The sequence below is a fragment of the Brachyhypopomus gauderio genome, unplaced genomic scaffold (assembly GCF_052324685.1).
Source record: "Brachyhypopomus gauderio isolate BG-103 unplaced genomic scaffold, BGAUD_0.2 sc131, whole genome shotgun sequence".
Taxonomy (NCBI): domain Eukaryota; kingdom Metazoa; phylum Chordata; class Actinopteri; order Gymnotiformes; family Hypopomidae; genus Brachyhypopomus; species Brachyhypopomus gauderio.
This window is the reverse complement of record NW_027506952.1, coordinates 128,616-150,554: the sequence shown is the minus strand read 5'-3', so window position 1 is coordinate 150,554 and position 21,939 is coordinate 128,616. Positions and strand designations below refer to the sequence as shown.

At 40.4% G+C, this 21,939-nt stretch overlaps 9 non-coding genes across 9 annotated transcripts; all 9 read left to right on the top strand.

Annotated features, from left to right (window-relative positions):
* The first annotated feature begins 3,230 nt into the window (after positions 1-3,230).
* On the top strand, positions 3,231-3,302 carry trnac-gca (transfer RNA cysteine (anticodon GCA)). Its single transcript has one exon. It is a non-coding gene; the product is annotated as a tRNA-Cys (tRNA).
* Positions 3,303-4,625: 1,323 nt separating this feature from the next.
* Positions 4,626-4,697, top strand: trnac-gca (transfer RNA cysteine (anticodon GCA)). Its single transcript has one exon. It is a non-coding gene; the product is annotated as a tRNA-Cys (tRNA).
* Positions 4,698-6,081: 1,384 nt separating this feature from the next.
* trnac-gca (transfer RNA cysteine (anticodon GCA)) lies at positions 6,082-6,153 on the top strand. Its single transcript has one exon. It is a non-coding gene; the product is annotated as a tRNA-Cys (tRNA).
* Positions 6,154-7,538: 1,385 nt separating this feature from the next.
* trnac-gca (transfer RNA cysteine (anticodon GCA)) lies at positions 7,539-7,610 on the top strand. The gene has a single exon. It is a non-coding gene; the product is annotated as a tRNA-Cys (tRNA).
* Positions 7,611-10,451: 2,841 nt separating this feature from the next.
* Positions 10,452-10,523, top strand: trnac-gca (transfer RNA cysteine (anticodon GCA)). Its single transcript has one exon. It is a non-coding gene; the product is annotated as a tRNA-Cys (tRNA).
* A 5,753-nt stretch (positions 10,524-16,276) lies between these two features.
* On the top strand, positions 16,277-16,348 carry trnac-gca (transfer RNA cysteine (anticodon GCA)). The gene has a single exon. It is a non-coding gene; the product is annotated as a tRNA-Cys (tRNA).
* A 1,323-nt stretch (positions 16,349-17,671) lies between these two features.
* On the top strand, positions 17,672-17,743 carry trnac-gca (transfer RNA cysteine (anticodon GCA)). Its single transcript has one exon. It is a non-coding gene; the product is annotated as a tRNA-Cys (tRNA).
* Positions 17,744-19,127: 1,384 nt separating this feature from the next.
* trnac-gca (transfer RNA cysteine (anticodon GCA)) lies at positions 19,128-19,199 on the top strand. Its single transcript has one exon. It is a non-coding gene; the product is annotated as a tRNA-Cys (tRNA).
* A 1,385-nt stretch (positions 19,200-20,584) lies between these two features.
* trnac-gca (transfer RNA cysteine (anticodon GCA)) lies at positions 20,585-20,656 on the top strand. Its single transcript has one exon. It is a non-coding gene; the product is annotated as a tRNA-Cys (tRNA).
* The last annotated feature ends 1,283 nt before the right edge of the window (positions 20,657-21,939 follow it).

Here is a 21,939-nt window from a genome sequence, read left to right as displayed (position 1 = left end):
TCAACATGCACATGATATTTTGCTCATAGAGTGCACCCCTTGAACAAGTCTAAAAATATGTCATATGGATGGTGCCATTTCATAATATCATCCAGCAGTCACTGCTCAGGAAGTGCCAATGTGTTTAAAAATGGATTCCTGAGAAAAGCATTTGTTCAGGATTTACGCCACTGGGCGAGCATTTTTACTGTTACTCAAAGCATTCCTTTAGATTGTCGCCTTCCAAAATCTCCTGTAAGCTCCACATCAGGTATCTTGTGAGCTTGTGTTTTTCCTGCTCATGTGCTCACATTGAGGTTGCAAATCACACTTCCTGCTGGGGGTAAAGCTCAGTGGTAGAGCATTTGACTGCAGATCAAGAGGTCCCCAGTTCAACTCTGGGTGCCCCCTAGTGGCATCTGGAAGTGTTTGCTTTACCCTGTTTGTTGTGATACTATGCAATTCTTGCCTTTTAAACATTTCGTATATGACCTTTTCAAGCAGTCCAATTCATTTTCAGTCAGATATCTTACGACATTGTTCTCTCTCAATCATCACTCATTAAAGGCTGCTGATTTAATTCCCAAACATATATCTTGTAATACTGGTGAATCTCATCATTACAGCATTTGAGGACGCTCATGATATCTCAATTTAACGACACATGTGATTGGAATTCAAGTGATTACCACTTCTTCTCTAAATGGTCCTCATCGCAAACTTGAAAGACCTTCTGGCTGCTTGCAATTTCAACATGCACATGATATTTTGCTCATAGAGTGCACCCTTTGAACAAGTCTAAAAATATGTCATATGGATGGTCCCATTTCATAATATCATCCAGCAGTCACTGCTCAGGAAGTGCCAATGTGTTTAAAAATGGATTCCTGAGAAAAGCATTTGTTCAGGATTTACGCCACTGGGCGAGCATTTTTACTGTTACTCAAAGCATTCCTTTAGATTGTCGCCTTCCAAAATCTCCTGTAAGCTCCACATCAGGTATCTTGTGAGCTTGTGTTTTTCCTGCTCATGTGCTCACATTGAGGTTGCAAATCACACTTCCTGCTGGGGGTATAGCTCAGTGGTCGAGCATTTGACTGCAGATTAAGAGGTCCCCAGTTCAACTCTGGGTGCCCCCTAGTGGCACCTGGAAGTGTTTGCTTTACCCTGTTTGTTGTGATACTATGCAATTCTTGCCTTTTAAACATTTCGTATATGACCTTTTCAAGCAGTCCAATTCATTTTCAGTCAGATATCTTACGACATTGTTCTCTCTCAATCATCACTCATTAAAGGCTGCTGATTTCATTCCCAAACATATATCTTGTAATACTGGTGAATCTCATCATTACAGCATTTGAGGACGCTCATGATATCTCAATTTAACGATGCATGTGATTGGAATTCAAGTGATTACCACTTCTTCTCTAAATGGTCCTCATCGCAAACTTGAAAGACCTTCTGGCTGCTTGCAATTTCAACATGCACATGATATTTTGCTCATAGAGTGCACCCTTTGAACAAGTCCAAAAATATGTCATATTGATGGTGCCATTTCATAATATCATCCAGCAGTCACTGCTCAGGAAGTGCCAATGTGTTTAAAAATGGATTCCTGAGAAAAGCATTTGTTCAGAATTTACGCCACTGGGCGAGCATTTTTACTGTTACTCAAAGCATTCCTTTAGATTGTCGCCTTCCAAAATCTCCTGTAAGCTCCACATCAGGTATCTTGTGAGCTTGTGTTTTTCCTGCTCATGTGCTCACATTGAGGTTGCAAATCACACTTCCTGCTGGGGGTATAGCTCAGTGGTCGAGCATTTGACTGCAGATTAAGAGGTCCCCAGTTCAACTCTGGGTGCCCCCTAGTGGCACCTGGAAGTGTTTGCTTTACCCTGTTTGTTGTGATACTATGCAATTCTTGCCTTTTAAACATTTCGTATATGACCTTTTCAAGCAGTCCAATTCATTTTCAGTCAGATATCTTACGACATTGTTCTCTCTCAATCATCACTCATTAAAGGCTGCTGATTTCATTCCCAAACATATATCTTGTAATACTGGTGAATCTCATCATTACAGCATTTGAGGACGCTCATGATATCTCAATTTAACGATGCATGTGATTGGAATTCAAGTGATTACCACTTCTTCTCTAAATGGTCCTCATCGCAAACTTGAAAGACCTTCTGGCTGCTTGCAATTTCAACATGCACATGATATTTTGCTCATAGAGTGCACCCTTTGAACAAGTCCAAAAATATGTCATATTGATGGTGCCATTTCATAATATCATCCAGCAGTCACTGCTCAGGAAGTGCCAATGTGTTTAAAAATGGATTCCTGAGAAAAGCATTTGTTCAGAATTTACGCCACTGGGCGAGCATTTTTACTGTTACTCAAAGCATTCCTTTAGATTGTCGCCTTCCAAAATCTCCTGTAAGCTCCACATCAGGTATCTTGTGAGCTTGTGTTTTTCCTGCTCATGTGCTCACATTGAGGTTGCAAATCACACTTCCTGCTGGGGGTATAGCTCAGTGGTCGAGCATTTGACTGCAGATTAAGAGGTCCCCAGTTCAACTCTGGGTGCCCCCTAGTGGCACCTGGAAGTGTTTGCTTTACCCTGTTTGTTGTGATACTATGCAATTCTTGCCTTTTAAACATTTCGTATATGACCTTTTCAAGCAGTCCAATTCATTTTCAGTCAGATATCTTACGACATTGTTCTCTCTCAATCATCACTCATTAAAGGCTGCTGATTTCATTCCCAAACATATATCTTGTAATACTGGTGAATCTCATCATTACAGCATTTGAGGACGCTCATGATATCTCAATTTAACGATGCATGTGATTGGAATTCAAGTGATTACCACTTCTTCTCTAAATGGTCCTCATCGCAAACTTGAAAGACCTTCTGGCTGCTTGCAATTTCAACATGCACATGATATTTTGCTCATAGAGTGCACCCTTTGAACAAGTCCAAAAATATGTCATATTGATGGTGCCATTTCATAATATCATCCAGCAGTCACTGCTCAGGAAGTGCCAATGTGTTTAAAAATGGATTCCTGAGAAAAGCATTTGTTCAGGATTTATGCCACTGGGCGAGCATTTTTACTGTTACTCAAAGCATTCCTTTAGATTGTCACCTTCCAATATCTCCTGTAAGCTCCACATCAGGTATCTTGTGAGCTTGTGTTTTTCCTGCTCATGTGCTCACATTGAGGTTGCAAATCACACTTCCTGCTGGGGGTATAGCTCAGTGGTAGAGCATTTGACTGCAGATCAAGAGGTCCCCAGTTCAACTCTGGGTGCCCCCTAATGGCATCTGGATGTGTTTGCTTTACCCTGTTTGTTATGATACTATGCAATTCTTGCCTTTTAAACATTTCGTATATGACCTTTTCAAGCAGTCCAATTCATTTTCAGTCAGATATCTTACGACATTGTTCTCTCTCAATCATCACTCATTAAAGGCTGCTGATTTCATTCCCAAACATATATCTTGTAATACTGGTGAATCTCATCATTACAGCATTTGAGCACGCTCATGATATCTCAATTTAACGACGCATGTGATTGGAATTCAAGTTATAACCACTTCTTCTCTAAATGGTCCTCATCGCAAACTTGAAAGACCTTCTGGCTGCTTGCAATTTCAACATGCACATGATATTTTGCTCATAGAGTGCACCCCTTGAACAAGTCTAAAAATATGTCATATGGATGGTGCCATTTCATAATATCATCCAGCAGTCACTGCTCAGGAAGTGCCAATGTGTTTAAAAATGGATTCCTGAGAAAAGCATTTGTTCAGGATTTAAATCTCCTGTAAGCTCCACATCAGGTATCTTGTGAGCTTGTGTTTTTCCTGCTCATGTGCTCACATTGAGGTTGCAAATCACACTTCCTGCTGGGGGTATAGCTCAGTGGTAGTGCATTTGACTGCAGATCAAGAGGTCCCCAGTTCAACTCTGGGTGCCCCCTAGTGGCATCTGGATGTGTTTGCTTTACCCTGTTTGTTGTGATACTATGCAATTCTTGCCTTTTAAACATTTCGTATATGACCTTTTCAAGCAGTCCAATTCATTTTCAGTCAGATATCTTACGACATTGTTCTCTCTCAATCATCACTCATTAAAGGCTGCTGATTTCATTCCCAAACATATATCTTGTAATACTGGTGAATCTCATCATTACAGCATTTGAGGACGCTCATGATATCTCAATTTAACGATGCATGTGATTGGAATTCAAGTGATTACCACTTCTTCTCTAAATGGTCCTCATCGCAAACTTGAAAGACCTTCTGGCTGCTTGCAATTTCAACATGCACATGATATTTTGCTCATAGAGTGCACCCTTTGAACAAGTCCAAAAATATGTCATATTGATGGTGCCATTTCATAATATCATCCAGCAGTCACTGCTCAGGAAGTGCCAATGTGTTTAAAAATGGATTCCTGAGAAAAGCATTTGTTCAGGATTTATGCCACTGGGCGAGCATTTTTACTGTTAGTCAAAGCATTCCTTTAGATTGTCACCTTCCAATATCTCCTGTAAGCTCCACATCAGGTATCTTGTGAGCTTGTGTTTTTCCTGCTCATGTGCTCACATTGAGGTTGCAAATCACACTTCCTGCTGGGGGTATAGCTCAGTGGTAGAGCATTTGACTGCAGATCAAGAGGTCCCCAGTTCAACTCTGGGTGCCCCCTAATGGCATCTGGATGTGTTTGCTTTACCCTGTTTGTTATGATACTATGCAATTCTTGCCTTTTAAACATTTCGTATATGACCTTTTCAAGCAGTCCAATTCATTTTCAGTCAGATATCTTACGACATTGTTCTCTCTCAATCATCACTCATTAAAGGCTGCTGATTTCATTCCCAAACATATATCTTGTAATACTGGTGAATCTCATCATTACAGCATTTGAGGACGCTCATGATATCTCAATTTAACGACGCATGTGATTGGAATTCAAGTTATAACCACTTCTTCTCTAAATGGTCCTCATCGCAAACTTGAAAGACCTTCTGGCTGCTTGCAATTTCAACATGCACATGATATTTTGCTCATAGAGTGCACCCTTTGAACAAGTCTAAAAATATGTCATATGGATGGTGCCATTTCATAATATCATCCAGCAGTCACTGCTCAGGAAGTGCCAATGTGTTTAAAAATGGATTCCTGAGAAAAGCATTTGTTCAGGATTTACGCCACTGGGCGAGCATTTTTACTGTTACTCAAAGCATTCCTTTAGATTGTCGCCTTCCAAAATCTCCTGTAAGCTCCACATCAGGTATCTTGTGAGCTTGTGTTTTTCCTGCTCATGTGCTCACATTGAGGTTGCAAATCACACTTCCTGCTGGGGGTATAGCTCAGTGGTCGAGCATTTGACTGCAGATTAAGAGGTCCCCAGTTCAACTCTGGGTGCCCCCTAGTGGCACCTGGAAGTGTTTGCTTTACCCTGTTTGTTGTGATACTATGCAATTCTTGCCTTTTAAACATTTCGTATATGACCTTTTCAAGCAGTCCAATTCATTTTCAGTCAGATATCTTACGACATTGTTCTCTCTCAATCATCACTCATTAAAGGCTGCTGATTTCATTCCCAAACATATATCTTGTAATACTGGTGAATCTCATCATTACAGCATTTGAGGACGCTCATGATATCTCAATTTAACGATGCATGTGATTGGAATTCAAGTGATTACCACTTCTTCTCTAAATGGTCCTCATCGCAAACTTGAAAGACCTTCTGGCTGCTTGCAATTTCAACATGCACATGATATTTTGCTCATAGAGTGCACCCTTTGAACAAGTCCAAAAATATGTCATATTGATGGTGCCATTTCATAATATCATCCAGCAGTCACTGCTCAGGAAGTGCCAATGTGTTTAAAAATGGATTCCTGAGAAAAGCATTTGTTCAGGATTTATGCCACTGGGCGAGCATTTTTACTGTTACTCAAAGCATTCCTTTAGATTGTCACCTTCCAATATCTCCTGTAAGCTCCACATCAGGTATCTTGTGAGCTTGTGTTTTTCCTGCTCATGTGCTCACATTGAGGTTGCAAATCACACTTCCTGCTGGGGGTATAGCTCAGTGGTAGAGCATTTGACTGCAGATCAAGAGGTCCCCAGTTCAACTCTGGGTGCCCCCTAATGGCATCTGGATGTGTTTGCTTTACCCTGTTTGTTATGATACTATGCAATTCTTGCCTTTTAAACATTTCGTATATGACCTTTTCAAGCAGTCCAATTCATTTTCAGTCAGATATCTTACGACATTGTTCTCTCTCAATCATCACTCATTAAAGGCTGCTGATTTCATTCCCAAACATATATCTTGTAATACTGGTGAATCTCATCATTACAGCATTTGAGCACGCTCATGATATCTCAATTTAACGACGCATGTGATTGGAATTCAAGTTATAACCACTTCTTCTCTAAATGGTCCTCATCGCAAACTTGAAAGACCTTCTGGCTGCTTGCAATTTCAACATGCACATGATATTTTGCTCATAGAGTGCACCCCTTGAACAAGTCTAAAAATATGTCATATGGATGGTGCCATTTCATAATATCATCCAGCAGTCACTGCTCAGGAAGTGCCAATGTGTTTAAAAATGGATTCCTGAGAAAAGCATTTGTTCAGGATTTACGCCACTGGGCGAGCATTTTTACTGTTACTCAAAGCATTCCTTTAGATTGTCACTTTCCAAAATCTCCTCTAAGCTCCACATCAGGTATCTTGTGAGCTTGTGTTTTTCCTGCTCATGTGCTCACATTGAGGTTGCAAATCACACTTCCTGCTGAGGGTATAGCTCAGTGGTAGAGCATTTGACTGCAGATCAAGAGGTCCCCAGTTCAACTCTGGGTGCCCCCCAGTGACATCTGGATGTGTTTGCTTTACCCTGTTTGTTGTTATACTATGCAATTCTTGCCTTTTAAACATTTCGTATATGACCTTTTCAAGCAGTCCAATTCATTTTCAGTCAGATATCTTACGACATTGTTCTCTCTCAATCATCACTCATTAAAGGCTACTGATTTCATTCCCAAACAAATATCTTGTAATACTGGTGAATCTCATCATTACAGCATTTGAGGACGCTCATGATATCTCAATTTAACGACGCATGTGATTGGAATTCAAGCTATAACCACTTCTTCTCTAAATGGTCCTCATCGCAAACTTGAAAGACCTTCTGGCTGCTTGCAATTTCAACATGCACATGATATTTTGCTCATAGAGTGCACCCCTTGAACAAGTCTAAAAATATGTCATATGGATGGTGCCATTTCATAATATCATCCAGCAGTCACTGCTCAGGAAGTGCCAATGTGTTTAAAAATGGATTCCTGAGAAAAGCATTTGTTCAGGATTTACGCCACTGGGCGAGCATTTTTAATGTTACTCAAAGCATTCCTTTAGATTGTCACTTTTTCAAAATCTCCTCTAAGCTCCACATCAGGTATCTTGTGAGCTTGTGTTTTTCCTGCTCATGTGCTCACATTGAGGTTGCAAATCACACTTCCTGCTGGGGGTATAGCTCAGTGGTAGAGCATTTGACTGCAGATCAAGAGGTCCCCAGTTCAACTCTGGGTGCCCCCTAGTGGCATCTGGAAGTGTTTGTTTTACCCTGTTTGTTGTGATATCATGCAATTCTTGCCTTTTAAACATTTCGTATATGACCTTTTCAAGCAGTCCAATTCATTTTCAGTCAGATATCTTACGACATTATTCTCTCTCAATCATCACTCATTAAAGGCTGCTGATTTCATTCCCAAACATATATCTTGTAATACTGGTGAATCTCATCATTACAGCATTTGAGGACGCTCATGATATCTCAATTTAACGACGCATGTGATTGGAATTCAAGTTATAACCACTTCTTCTCTAAATGGTCCTCATCGCAAACTTGAAAGACCTTCTGGCTGCTTGCAATTTCAACATGCACATGATATTTTGCTCATAGAGTGCACCCCTTGAACAAGTCTAAAAATATGTCATATGGATGGTGCCATTTCATAATATCATCCAGCAGTCACTGCTCAGGAAGTGCCAATGTGTTTAAAAATGGATTCCTGAGAAAAGCATTTGTTCAGGATTTACGCCACTGGGCGAGCATTTTTAATGTTACTCAAAGCATTCCTTTAGATTGTCACTTTTTCAAAATCTCCTCTAAGCTCCACATCAGGTATCTTGTGAGCTTGTGTTTTTCCTGCTCATGTGCTCACATTGAGGTTGCAAATCACACTTCCTGCTGAGGGTATAGCTCAGTGGTAGAGCATTTGACTGCAGATCAAGAGGTCCCCAGTTCAACTCTGGGTGCCCCCTAGTGGCATCTGGAAGTGTTTGTTTTACCCTGTTTGTTGTGATATCATGCAATTCTTGCCTTTTAAACATTTCGTATATGACCTTTTCAAGCAGTCCAATTCATTTTCAGTCAGATATCTTACGACATTATTCTCTCTCAATCATCACTCATTAAAGGCTGCTGATTTCATTCCCAAACATATATCTTGTAATACTGGTGAATCTCATCATTACAGCATTTGAGGACGCTCATGATATCTCAATTTAACGACGCATGTGATTGGAATTCAAGTTATAACCACTTCTTCTCTAAATGGTCCTCATCGCAAACTTGAAAGACCTTCTGGCTGCTTGCAATTTCAACATGCACATGATATTTTGCTCATAGAGTGCACCCCTTGAACAAGTCTAAAAATATGTCATATGGATGGTGCCATTTCATAATATCATCCAGCAGTCACTGCTCAGGAAGTGCCAATGTGTTTAAAAATGGATTCCTGAGAAAAGCATTTGTTCAGGATTTACGCCACTGGGCGAGCATTTTTACTGTTACTCAAAGCATTCCTTTAGATTGTCGCCTTCCAAAATCTCCTGTAAGCTCCACATCAGGTATCTTGTGAGCTTGTGTTTTTCCTGCTCATGTGCTCACATTGAGGTTGCAAATCACACTTCCTGCTGGGGGTAAAGCTCAGTGGTAGAGCATTTGACTGCAGATCAAGAGGTCCCCAGTTCAACTCTGGGTGCCCCCTAGTGGCATCTGGAAGTGTTTGCTTTACCCTGTTTGTTGTGATACTATGCAATTCTTGCCTTTTAAACATTTCGTATATGACCTTTTCAAGCAGTCCAATTCATTTTCAGTCAGATATCTTACGACATTGTTCTCTCTCAATCATCACTCATTAAAGGCTGCTGATTTAATTCCCAAACATATATCTTGTAATACTGGTGAATCTCATCATTACAGCATTTGAGGACGCTCATGATATCTCAATTTAACGACACATGTGATTGGAATTCAAGTGATTACCACTTCTTCTCTAAATGGTCCTCATCGCAAACTTGAAAGACCTTCTGGCTGCTTGCAATTTCAACATGCACATGATATTTTGCTCATAGAGTGCACCCTTTGAACAAGTCTAAAAATATGTCATATGGATGGTGCCATTTCATAATATCATCCAGCAGTCACTGCTCAGGAAGTGCCAATGTGTTTAAAAATGGATTCCTGAGAAAAGCATTTGTTCAGGATTTACGCCACTGGGCGAGCATTTTTACTGTTACTCAAAGCATTCCTTTAGATTGTCGCCTTCCAAAATCTCCTGTAAGCTCCACATCAGGTATCTTGTGAGCTTGTGTTTTTCCTGCTCATATGCTCACATTGAGGTTGCAAATCACACTTCCTGCTGGGGGTATAGCTCAGTGGTCGAGCATTTGACTGCAGATTAAGAGGTCCCCAGTTCAACTCTGGGTGCCCCCTAGTGGCACCTGGAAGTGTTTGCTTTACCCTGTTTGTTGTGATACTATGCAATTCTTGCCTTTTAAACATTTCGTATATGACCTTTTCAAGCAGTCCAATTCATTTTCAGTCAGATATCTTACGACATTGTTCTCTCTCAATCATCACTCATTAAAGGCTGCTGATTTCATTCCCAAACATATATCTTGTAATACTGGTGAATCTCATCATTACAGCATTTGAGGACGCTCATGATATCTCAATTTAACGATGCATGTGATTGGAATTCAAGTGATTACCACTTCTTCTCTAAATGGTCCTCATCGCAAACTTGAAAGACCTTCTGGCTGCTTGCAATTTCAACATGCACATGATATTTTGCTCATAGAGTGCACCCTTTGAACAAGTCCAAAAATATGTCATATGGATGGTGCCATTTCATAATATCATCCAGCAGTCACTGCTCAGGAAGTGCCAATGTGTTTTAAAATGGATTCCTGAGAAAAGCATTTGTTCAGGATTTACGCCACTGGGCGAGCATTTTTACTGTTACTCAAAGCATTCCTTTAGATTCTCACCTTCCAAAATCTCCTGTAAGCTCCACATCAGGTATCTTGTGAGCTTGTGTTTTTCCTGCTCATGTGCTCACATTGAGGTTGCAAATCACACTTCCTGCTGGGGGTATAGCTCAGTGGTAGAGCATTTGACTGCAGATCAAGAGGTCCCCAGTTCAACTCTGGCTGCCCCCTAGTGGCACCTGGAAGTGTTTGCTTTACCCTGTTTGTTGTTATACTATGCAATTCTTGCCTTTTAAACATTTCGTATATGACCTTTTCAAGCAGTCCAATTCATTTTCAGTCAGATATCTTACGACATTGTTCTCTCTCAATCATCACTCATTAAAGGCTACTGATTTCATTCCCAAACAAATATCTTGTAATACTGGTGAATCTCATCATTACAGCATTTGAGGACGCTCATGATATCTCAATTTAACGACGCATGTGATTGGAATTCAAGCTATAACCACTTCTTCTCTAAATGGTCCTCATCGCAAACTTGAAAGACCTTCTGGCTGCTTGCAATTTCAACATGCACATGATATTTTGCTCATAGAGTGCACCCCTTGAACAAGTCTAAAAATATGTCATATGGATGATGCCATTTCATAATATCATCCAGCAGTCACTGCTCAGGAAGTGCCAATGTGTTTAAAAATGGATTCCTGAGAAAAGCATTTGTTCAGGATTTACGCCACTGGGCGAGCATTTTTACTGTTACTCAAAGCATTCCTTTAGATTGTCACCTTCCAAAATCTCCTGTAAGCTCCACATCAGGTATCTTGTGAGCTTGTGTTTTTCCTGCTCATGTGCTCACATTGAGGTTGCAAATCACACTTCCTGCTGGGGGTAAAGCTCAGTGGTAGAGCATTTGACTGCAGATCAAGAGGTCTCCAGTTCAACTCTGGGTGCCCCCTAGTGGCATCTGGAAGTGTTTGCTTTACCCTGTTTGTTGTGATACTATGCAATTCTTGCCTTTTAAACATTTCGTATATGACCTTTTCAAGCAGTCCAATTCATTTTCAGTCAGATATCTTACGACATTGTTCTCTCTCAATCATCACTCATTAAAGGCTGCTGATTTCATTCCCAAACATATATCTTGTAATACTGGTGAATCTCATCATTACAGCATTTGAGGACGCTCATGATATCTCAATTTAACGACGCATGTGATTGGAATTCAAGTGATTACCACTTCTTCTCTAAATGGTCCTCATCGCAAACTTGAAAGACCTTCTGGCTGCTTGCAATTTCAACATGCACATGATATTTTGCTCATAGAGTGCACCCTTTGAACAAGTCCAAAAATATGTCATATGGATGGTGCCATTTCATAATATCATCCAGCAGTCACTGCTCAGGAAGTGCCAATGTGTTTAAAAATGGATTCCTGAGAAAAGCATTTGTTCAGGATTTACGCCACTGGGCGAGCATTTTTACTGTTACTCAAAGCATTCCTTTAGATTGTCACTTTCCAAAATCTCCTCTAAGCTCCACATCAGGTATCTTGTGAGCTTGTGTTTTTCCTGCTCATGTGCTCACATTGAGGTTGCAAATCACACTTCCTGCTGAGGGTATAGCTCAGTGGTAGAGCATTTGACTGCAGATCAAGAGGTCCCCAGTTCAACTCTGGGTGCCCCCCAGTGACATCTGGATGTGTTTGCTTTACCCTGTTTGTTGTTATACTATGCAATTCTTGCCTTTTAAACATTTCGTATATGACCTTTTCAAGCAGTCCAATTCATTTTCAGTCAGATATCTTACGACATTGTTCTCTCTCAATCATCACTCATTAAAGGCTACTGATTTCATTCCCAAACAAATATCTTGTAATACTGGTGAATCTCATCATTACAGCATTTGAGGACGCTCATGATATCTCAATTTAACGACGCATGTGATTGGAATTCAAGCTATAACCACTTCTTCTCTAAATGGTCCTCATCGCAAACTTGAAAGACCTTCTGGCTGCTTGCAATTTCAACATGCACATGATATTTTGCTCATAGAGTGCACCCCTTGAACAAGTCTAAAAATATGTCATATGGATGGTGCCATTTCATAATATCATCCAGCAGTCACTGCTCAGGAAGTGCCAATGTGTTTAAAAATGGATTCCTGAGAAAAGCATTTGTTCAGGATTTACGCCACTGGGCGAGCATTTTTAATGTTACTCAAAGCATTCCTTTAGATTGTCACTTTTTCAAAATCTCCTCTAAGCTCCACATCAGGTATCTTGTGAGCTTGTGTTTTTCCTGCTCATGTGCTCACATTGAGGTTGCAAATCACACTTCCTGCTGAGGGTATAGCTCAGTGGTAGAGCATTTGACTGCAGATCAAGAGGTCCCCAGTTCAACTCTGGGTGCCCCCTAGTGGCATCTGGAAGTGTTTGTTTTACCCTGTTTGTTGTGATATCATGCAATTCTTGCCTTTTAAACATTTCGTATATGACCTTTTCAAGCAGTCCAATTCATTTTCAGTCAGATATCTTACGACATTATTCTCTCTCAATCATCACTCATTAAAGGCTGCTGATTTCATTCCCAAACATATATCTTGTAATACTGGTGAATCTCATCATTACAGCATTTGAGGACGCTCATGATATCTCAATTTAACGACGCATGTGATTGGAATTCAAGTTATAACCACTTCTTCTCTAAATGGTCCTCATCGCAAACTTGAAAGACCTTCTGGCTGCTTGCAATTTCAACATGCACATGATATTTTGCTCATAGAGTGCACCCCTTGAACAAGTCTAAAAATATGTCATATGGATGGTGCCATTTCATAATATCATCCAGCAGTCACTGCTCAGGAAGTGCCAATGTGTTTAAAAATGGATTCCTGAGAAAAGCATTTGTTCAGGATTTACGCCACTGGGCGAGCATTTTTACTGTTACTCAAAGCATTCCTTTAGATTGTCGCCTTCCAAAATCTCCTGTAAGCTCCACATCAGGTATCTTGTGAGCTTGTGTTTTTCCTGCTCATGTGCTCACATTGAGGTTGCAAATCACACTTCCTGCTGGGGGTAAAGCTCAGTGGTAGAGCATTTGACTGCAGATCAAGAGGTCCCCAGTTCAACTCTGGGTGCCCCCTAGTGGCATCTGGAAGTGTTTGCTTTACCCTGTTTGTTGTGATACTATGCAATTCTTGCCTTTTAAACATTTCGTATATGACCTTTTCAAGCAGTCCAATTCATTTTCAGTCAGATATCTTACGACATTGTTCTCTCTCAATCATCACTCATTAAAGGCTGCTGATTTAATTCCCAAACATATATCTTGTAATACTGGTGAATCTCATCATTACAGCATTTGAGGACGCTCATGATATCTCAATTTAACGACACATGTGATTGGAATTCAAGTGATTACCACTTCTTCTCTAAATGGTCCTCATCGCAAACTTGAAAGACCTTCTGGCTGCTTGCAATTTCAACATGCACATGATATTTTGCTCATAGAGTGCACCCTTTGAACAAGTCTAAAAATATGTCATATGGATGGTCCCATTTCATAATATCATCCAGCAGTCACTGCTCAGGAAGTGCCAATGTGTTTAAAAATGGATTCCTGAGAAAAGCATTTGTTCAGGATTTACGCCACTGGGCGAGCATTTTTACTGTTACTCAAAGCATTCCTTTAGATTGTCGCCTTCCAAAATCTCCTGTAAGCTCCACATCAGGTATCTTGTGAGCTTGTGTTTTTCCTGCTCATGTGCTCACATTGAGGTTGCAAATCACACTTCCTGCTGGGGGTATAGCTCAGTGGTCGAGCATTTGACTGCAGATTAAGAGGTCCCCAGTTCAACTCTGGGTGCCCCCTAGTGGCACCTGGAAGTGTTTGCTTTACCCTGTTTGTTGTGATACTATGCAATTCTTGCCTTTTAAACATTTCGTATATGACCTTTTCAAGCAGTCCAATTCATTTTCAGTCAGATATCTTACGACATTGTTCTCTCTCAATCATCACTCATTAAAGGCTGCTGATTTCATTCCCAAACATATATCTTGTAATACTGGTGAATCTCATCATTACAGCATTTGAGGACGCTCATGATATCTCAATTTAACGATGCATGTGATTGGAATTCAAGTGATTACCACTTCTTCTCTAAATGGTCCTCATCGCAAACTTGAAAGACCTTCTGGCTGCTTGCAATTTCAACATGCACATGATATTTTGCTCATAGAGTGCACCCTTTGAACAAGTCCAAAAATATGTCATATTGATGGTGCCATTTCATAATATCATCCAGCAGTCACTGCTCAGGAAGTGCCAATGTGTTTAAAAATGGATTCCTGAGAAAAGCATTTGTTCAGAATTTACGCCACTGGGCGAGCATTTTTACTGTTACTCAAAGCATTCCTTTAGATTGTCGCCTTCCAAAATCTCCTGTAAGCTCCACATCAGGTATCTTGTGAGCTTGTGTTTTTCCTGCTCATGTGCTCACATTGAGGTTGCAAATCACACTTCCTGCTGGGGGTATAGCTCAGTGGTCGAGCATTTGACTGCAGATTAAGAGGTCCCCAGTTCAACTCTGGGTGCCCCCTAGTGGCACCTGGAAGTGTTTGCTTTACCCTGTTTGTTGTGATACTATGCAATTCTTGCCTTTTAAACATTTCGTATATGACCTTTTCAAGCAGTCCAATTCATTTTCAGTCAGATATCTTACGACATTGTTCTCTCTCAATCATCACTCATTAAAGGCTGCTGATTTCATTCCCAAACATATATCTTGTAATACTGGTGAATCTCATCATTACAGCATTTGAGGACGCTCATGATATCTCAATTTAACGATGCATGTGATTGGAATTCAAGTGATTACCACTTCTTCTCTAAATGGTCCTCATCGCAAACTTGAAAGACCTTCTGGCTGCTTGCAATTTCAACATGCACATGATATTTTGCTCATAGAGTGCACCCTTTGAACAAGTCCAAAAATATGTCATATTGATGGTGCCATTTCATAATATCATCCAGCAGTCACTGCTCAGGAAGTGCCAATGTGTTTAAAAATGGATTCCTGAGAAAAGCATTTGTTCAGAATTTACGCCACTGGGCGAGCATTTTTACTGTTACTCAAAGCATTCCTTTAGATTGTCGCCTTCCAAAATCTCCTGTAAGCTCCACATCAGGTATCTTGTGAGCTTGTGTTTTTCCTGCTCATGTGCTCACATTGAGGTTGCAAATCACACTTCCTGCTGGGGGTATAGCTCAGTGGTCGAGCATTTGACTGCAGATTAAGAGGTCCCCAGTTCAACTCTGGGTGCCCCCTAGTGGCACCTGGAAGTGTTTGCTTTACCCTGTTTGTTGTGATACTATGCAATTCTTGCCTTTTAAACATTTCGTATATGACCTTTTCAAGCAGTCCAATTCATTTTCAGTCAGATATCTTACGACATTGTTCTCTCTCAATCATCACTCATTAAAGGCTGCTGATTTCATTCCCAAACATATATCTTGTAATACTGGTGAATCTCATCATTACAGCATTTGAGGACGCTCATGATATCTCAATTTAACGATGCATGTGATTGGAATTCAAGTGATTACCACTTCTTCTCTAAATGGTCCTCATCGCAAACTTGAAAGACCTTCTGGCTGCTTGCAATTTCAACATGCACATGATATTTTGCTCATAGAGTGCACCCTTTGAACAAGTCCAAAAATATGTCATATTGATGGTGCCATTTCATAATATCATCCAGCAGTCACTGCTCAGGAAGTGCCAATGTGTTTAAAAATGGATTCCTGAGAAAAGCATTTGTTCAGGATTTATGCCACTGGGCGAGCATTTTTACTGTTACTCAAAGCATTCCTTTAGATTGTCACCTTCCAATATCTCCTGTAAGCTCCACATCAGGTATCTTGTGAGCTTGTGTTTTTCCTGCTCATGTGCTCACATTGAGGTTGCAAATCACACTTCCTGCTGGGGGTATAGCTCAGTGGTAGAGCATTTGACTGCAGATCAAGAGGTCCCCAGTTCAACTCTGGGTGCCCCCTAATGGCATCTGGATGTGTTTGCTTTACCCTGTTTGTTATGATACTATGCAATTCTTGCCTTTTAAACATTTCGTATATGACCTTTTCAAGCAGTCCAATTCATTTTCAGTCAGATATCTTACGACATTGTTCTCTCTCAATCATCACTCATTAAAGGCTGCTGATTTCATTCCCAAACATATATCTTGTAATACTGGTGAATCTCATCATTACAGCATTTGAGCACGCTCATGATATCTCAATTTAACGACGCATGTGATTGGAATTCAAGTTATAACCACTTCTTCTCTAAATGGTCCTCATCGCAAACTTGAAAGACCTTCTGGCTGCTTGCAATTTCAACATGCACATGATATTTTGCTCATAGAGTGCACCCCTTGAACAAGTCTAAAAATATGTCATATGGATGGTGCCATTTCATAATATCATCCAGCAGTCACTGCTCAGGAAGTGCCAATGTGTTTAAAAATGGATTCCTGAGAAAAGCATTTGTTCAGGATTTAAATCTCCTGTAAGCTCCACATCAGGTATCTTGTGAGCTTGTGTTTTTCCTGCTCATGTGCTCACATTGAGGTTGCAAATCACACTTCCTGCTGGGGGTATAGCTCAGTGGTAGTGCATTTGACTGCAGATCAAGAGGTCCCCAGTTCAACTCTGGGTGCCCCCTAGTGGCATCTGGATGTGTTTGCTTTACCCTGTTTGTTGTGATACTATGCAATTCTTGCCTTTTAAACATTTCGTATATGACCTTTTCAAGCAGTCCAATTCATTTTCAGTCAGATATCTTACGACATTGTTCTCTCTCAATCATCACTCATTAAAGGCTGCTGATTTCATTCCCAAACATATATCTTGTAATACTGGTGAATCTCATCATTACAGCATTTGAGGACGCTCATGATATCTCAATTTAACGATGCATGTGATTGGAATTCAAGTGATTACCACTTCTTCTCTAAATGGTCCTCATCGCAAACTTGAAAGACCTTCTGGCTGCTTGCAATTTCAACATGCACATGATATTTTGCTCATAGAGTGCACCCTTTGAACAAGTCCAAAAATATGTCATATTGATGGTGCCATTTCATAATATCATCCAGCAGTCACTGCTCAGGAAGTGCCAATGTGTTTAAAAATGGATTCCTGAGAAAAGCATTTGTTCAGGATTTATGCCACTGGGCGAGCATTTTTACTGTTAGTCAAAGCATTCCTTTAGATTGTCACCTTCCAATATCTCCTGTAAGCTCCACATCAGGTATCTTGTGAGCTTGTGTTTTTCCTGCTCATGTGCTCACATTGAGGTTGCAAATCACACTTCCTGCTGGGGGTATAGCTCAGTGGTAGAGCATTTGACTGCAGATCAAGAGGTCCCCAGTTCAACTCTGGGTGCCCCCTAATGGCATCTGGATGTGTTTGCTTTACCCTGTTTGTTATGATACTATGCAATTCTTGCCTTTTAAACATTTCGTATATGACCTTTTCAAGCAGTCCAATTCATTTTCAGTCAGATATCTTACGACATTGTTCTCTCTCAATCATCACTCATTAAAGGCTGCTGATTTCATTCCCAAACATATATCTTGTAATACTGGTGAATCTCATCATTACAGCATTTGAGGACGCTCATGATATCTCAATTTAACGACGCATGTGATTGGAATTCAAGTTATAACCACTTCTTCTCTAAATGGTCCTCATCGCAAACTTGAAAGACCTTCTGGCTGCTTGCAATTTCAACATGCACATGATATTTTGCTCATAGAGTGCACCCTTTGAACAAGTCTAAAAATATGTCATATGGATGGTGCCATTTCATAATATCATCCAGCAGTCACTGCTCAGGAAGTGCCAATGTGTTTAAAAATGGATTCCTGAGAAAAGCATTTGTTCAGGATTTACGCCACTGGGCGAGCATTTTTACTGTTACTCAAAGCATTCCTTTAGATTGTCGCCTTCCAAAATCTCCTGTAAGCTCCACATCAGGTATCTTGTGAGCTTGTGTTTTTCCTGCTCATGTGCTCACATTGAGGTTGCAAATCACACTTCCTGCTGGGGGTATAGCTCAGTGGTCGAGCATTTGACTGCAGATTAAGAGGTCCCCAGTTCAACTCTGGGTGCCCCCTAGTGGCACCTGGAAGTGTTTGCTTTACCCTGTTTGTTGTGATACTATGCAATTCTTGCCTTTTAAACATTTCGTATATGACCTTTTCAAGCAGTCCAATTCATTTTCAGTCAGATATCTTACGACATTGTTCTCTCTCAATCATCACTCATTAAAGGCTGCTGATTTCATTCCCAAACATATATCTTGTAATACTGGTGAATCTCATCATTACAGCATTTGAGGACGCTCATGATATCTCAATTTAACGATGCATGTGATTGGAATTCAAGTGATTACCACTTCTTCTCTAAATGGTCCTCATCGCAAACTTGAAAGACCTTCTGGCTGCTTGCAATTTCAACATGCACATGATATTTTGCTCATAGAGTGCACCCTTTGAACAAGTCCAAAAATATGTCATATTGATGGTGCCATTTCATAATATCATCCAGCAGTCACTGCTCAGGAAGTGCCAATGTGTTTAAAAATGGATTCCTGAGAAAAGCATTTGTTCAGGATTTATGCCACTGGGCGAGCATTTTTACTGTTACTCAAAGCATTCCTTTAGATTGTCACCTTCCAATATCTCCTGTAAGCTCCACATCAGGTATCTTGTGAGCTTGTGTTTTTCCTGCTCATGTGCTCACATTGAGGTTGCAAATCACACTTCCTGCTGGGGGTATAGCTCAGTGGTAGAGCATTTGACTGCAGATCAAGAGGTCCCCAGTTCAACTCTGGGTGCCCCCTAATGGCATCTGGATGTGTTTGCTTTACCCTGTTTGTTATGATACTATGCAATTCTTGCCTTTTAAACATTTCGTATATGACCTTTTCAAGCAGTCCAATTCATTTTCAGTCAGATATCTTACGACATTGTTCTCTCTCAATCATCACTCATTAAAGGCTGCTGATTTCATTCCCAAACATATATCTTGTAATACTGGTGAATCTCATCATTACAGCATTTGAGCACGCTCATGATATCTCAATTTAACGACGCATGTGATTGGAATTCAAGTTATAACCACTTCTTCTCTAAATGGTCCTCATCGCAAACTTGAAAGACCTTCTGGCTGCTTGCAATTTCAACATGCACATGATATTTTGCTCATAGAGTGCACCCCTTGAACAAGTCTAAAAATATGTCATATGGATGGTGCCATTTCATAATATCATCCAGCAGTCACTGCTCAGGAAGTGCCAATGTGTTTAAAAATGGATTCCTGAGAAAAGCATTTGTTCAGGATTTACGCCACTGGGCGAGCATTTTTACTGTTACTCAAAGCATTCCTTTAGATTGTCACTTTCCAAAATCTCCTCTAAGCTCCACATCAGGTATCTTGTGAGCTTGTGTTTTTCCTGCTCATGTGCTCACATTGAGGTTGCAAATCACACTTCCTGCTGAGGGTATAGCTCAGTGGTAGAGCATTTGACTGCAGATCAAGAGGTCCCCAGTTCAACTCTGGGTGCCCCCCAGTGACATCTGGATGTGTTTGCTTTACCCTGTTTGTTGTTATACTATGCAATTCTTGCCTTTTAAACATTTCGTATATGACCTTTTCAAGCAGTCCAATTCATTTTCAGTCAGATATCTTACGACATTGTTCTCTCTCAATCATCACTCATTAAAGGCTACTGATTTCATTCCCAAACAAATATCTTGTAATACTGGTGAATCTCATCATTACAGCATTTGAGGACGCTCATGATATCTCAATTTAACGACGCATGTGATTGGAATTCAAGCTATAACCACTTCTTCTCTAAATGGTCCTCATCGCAAACTTGAAAGACCTTCTGGCTGCTTGCAATTTCAACATGCACATGATATTTTGCTCATAGAGTGCACCCCTTGAACAAGTCTAAAAATATGTCATATGGATGGTGCCATTTCATAATATCATCCAGCAGTCACTGCTCAGGAAGTGCCAATGTGTTTAAAAATGGATTCCTGAGAAAAGCATTTGTTCAGGATTTACGCCACTGGGCGAGCATTTTTAATGTTACTCAAAGCATTCCTTTAGATTGTCACTTTTTCAAAATCTCCTCTAAGCTCCACATCAGGTATCTTGTGAGCTTGTGTTTTTCCTGCTCATGTGCTCACATTGAGGTTGCAAATCACACTTCCTGCTGGGGGTATAGCTCAGTGGTAGAGCATTTGACTGCAGATCAAGAGGTCCCCAGTTCAACTCTGGGTGCCCCCTAGTGGCATCTGGAAGTGTTTGTTTTACCCTGTTTGTTGTGATATCATGCAATTCTTGCCTTTTAAACATTTCGTATATGACCTTTTCAAGCAGTCCAATTCATTTTCAGTCAGATATCTTACGACATTATTCTCTCTCAATCATCACTCATTAAAGGCTGCTGATTTCATTCCCAAACATATATCTTGTAATACTGGTGAATCTCATCATTACAGCATTTGAGGACGCTCATGATATCTCAATTTAACGACGCATGTGATTGGAATTCAAGTTATAACCACTTCTTCTCTAAATGGTCCTCATCGCAAACTTGAAAGACCTTCTGGCTGCTTGCAATTTCAACATGCACATGATATTTTGCTCATAGAGTGCACCCCTTGAACAAGTCTAAAAATATGTCATATGGATGGTGCCATTTCATAATATCATCCAGCAGTCACTGCTCAGGAAGTGCCAATGTGTTTAAAAATGGATTCCTGAGAAAAGCATTTGTTCAGGATTTACGCCACTGGGCGAGCATTTTTACTGTTACTCAAAGCATTCCTTTAGATTGTCGCCTTCCAAAATCTCCTGTAAGCTCCACATCAGGTATCTTGTGAGCTTGTGTTTTTCCTGCTCATGTGCTCACATTGAGGTTGCAAATCACACTTCCTGCTGGGGGTAAAGCTCAGTGGTAGAGCATTTGACTGCAGATCAAGAGGTCCCCAGTTCAACTCTGGGTGCCCCCTAGTGGCATCTGGAAGTGTTTGCTTTACCCTGTTTGTTGTGATACTATGCAATTCTTGCCTTTTAAACATTTCGTATATGACCTTTTCAAGCAGTCCAATTCATTTTCAGTCAGATATCTTACGACATTGTTCTCTCTCAATCATCACTCATTAAAGGCTGCTGATTTAATTCCCAAACATATATCTTGTAATACTGGTGAATCTCATCATTACAGCATTTGAGGACGCTCATGATATCTCAATTTAACGACACATGTGATTGGAATTCAAGTGATTACCACTTCTTCTCTAAATGGTCCTCATCGCAAACTTGAAAGACCTTCTGGCTGCTTGCAATTTCAACATGCACATGATATTTTGCTCATAGAGTGCACCCTTTGAACAAGTCTAAAAATATGTCATATGGATGGTGCCATTTCATAATATCATCCAGCAGTCACTGCTCAGGAAGTGCCAATGTGTTTAAAAATGGATTCCTGAGAAAAGCATTTGTTCAGGATTTACGCCACTGGGCGAGCATTTTTACTGTTACTCAAAGCATTCCTTTAGATTGTC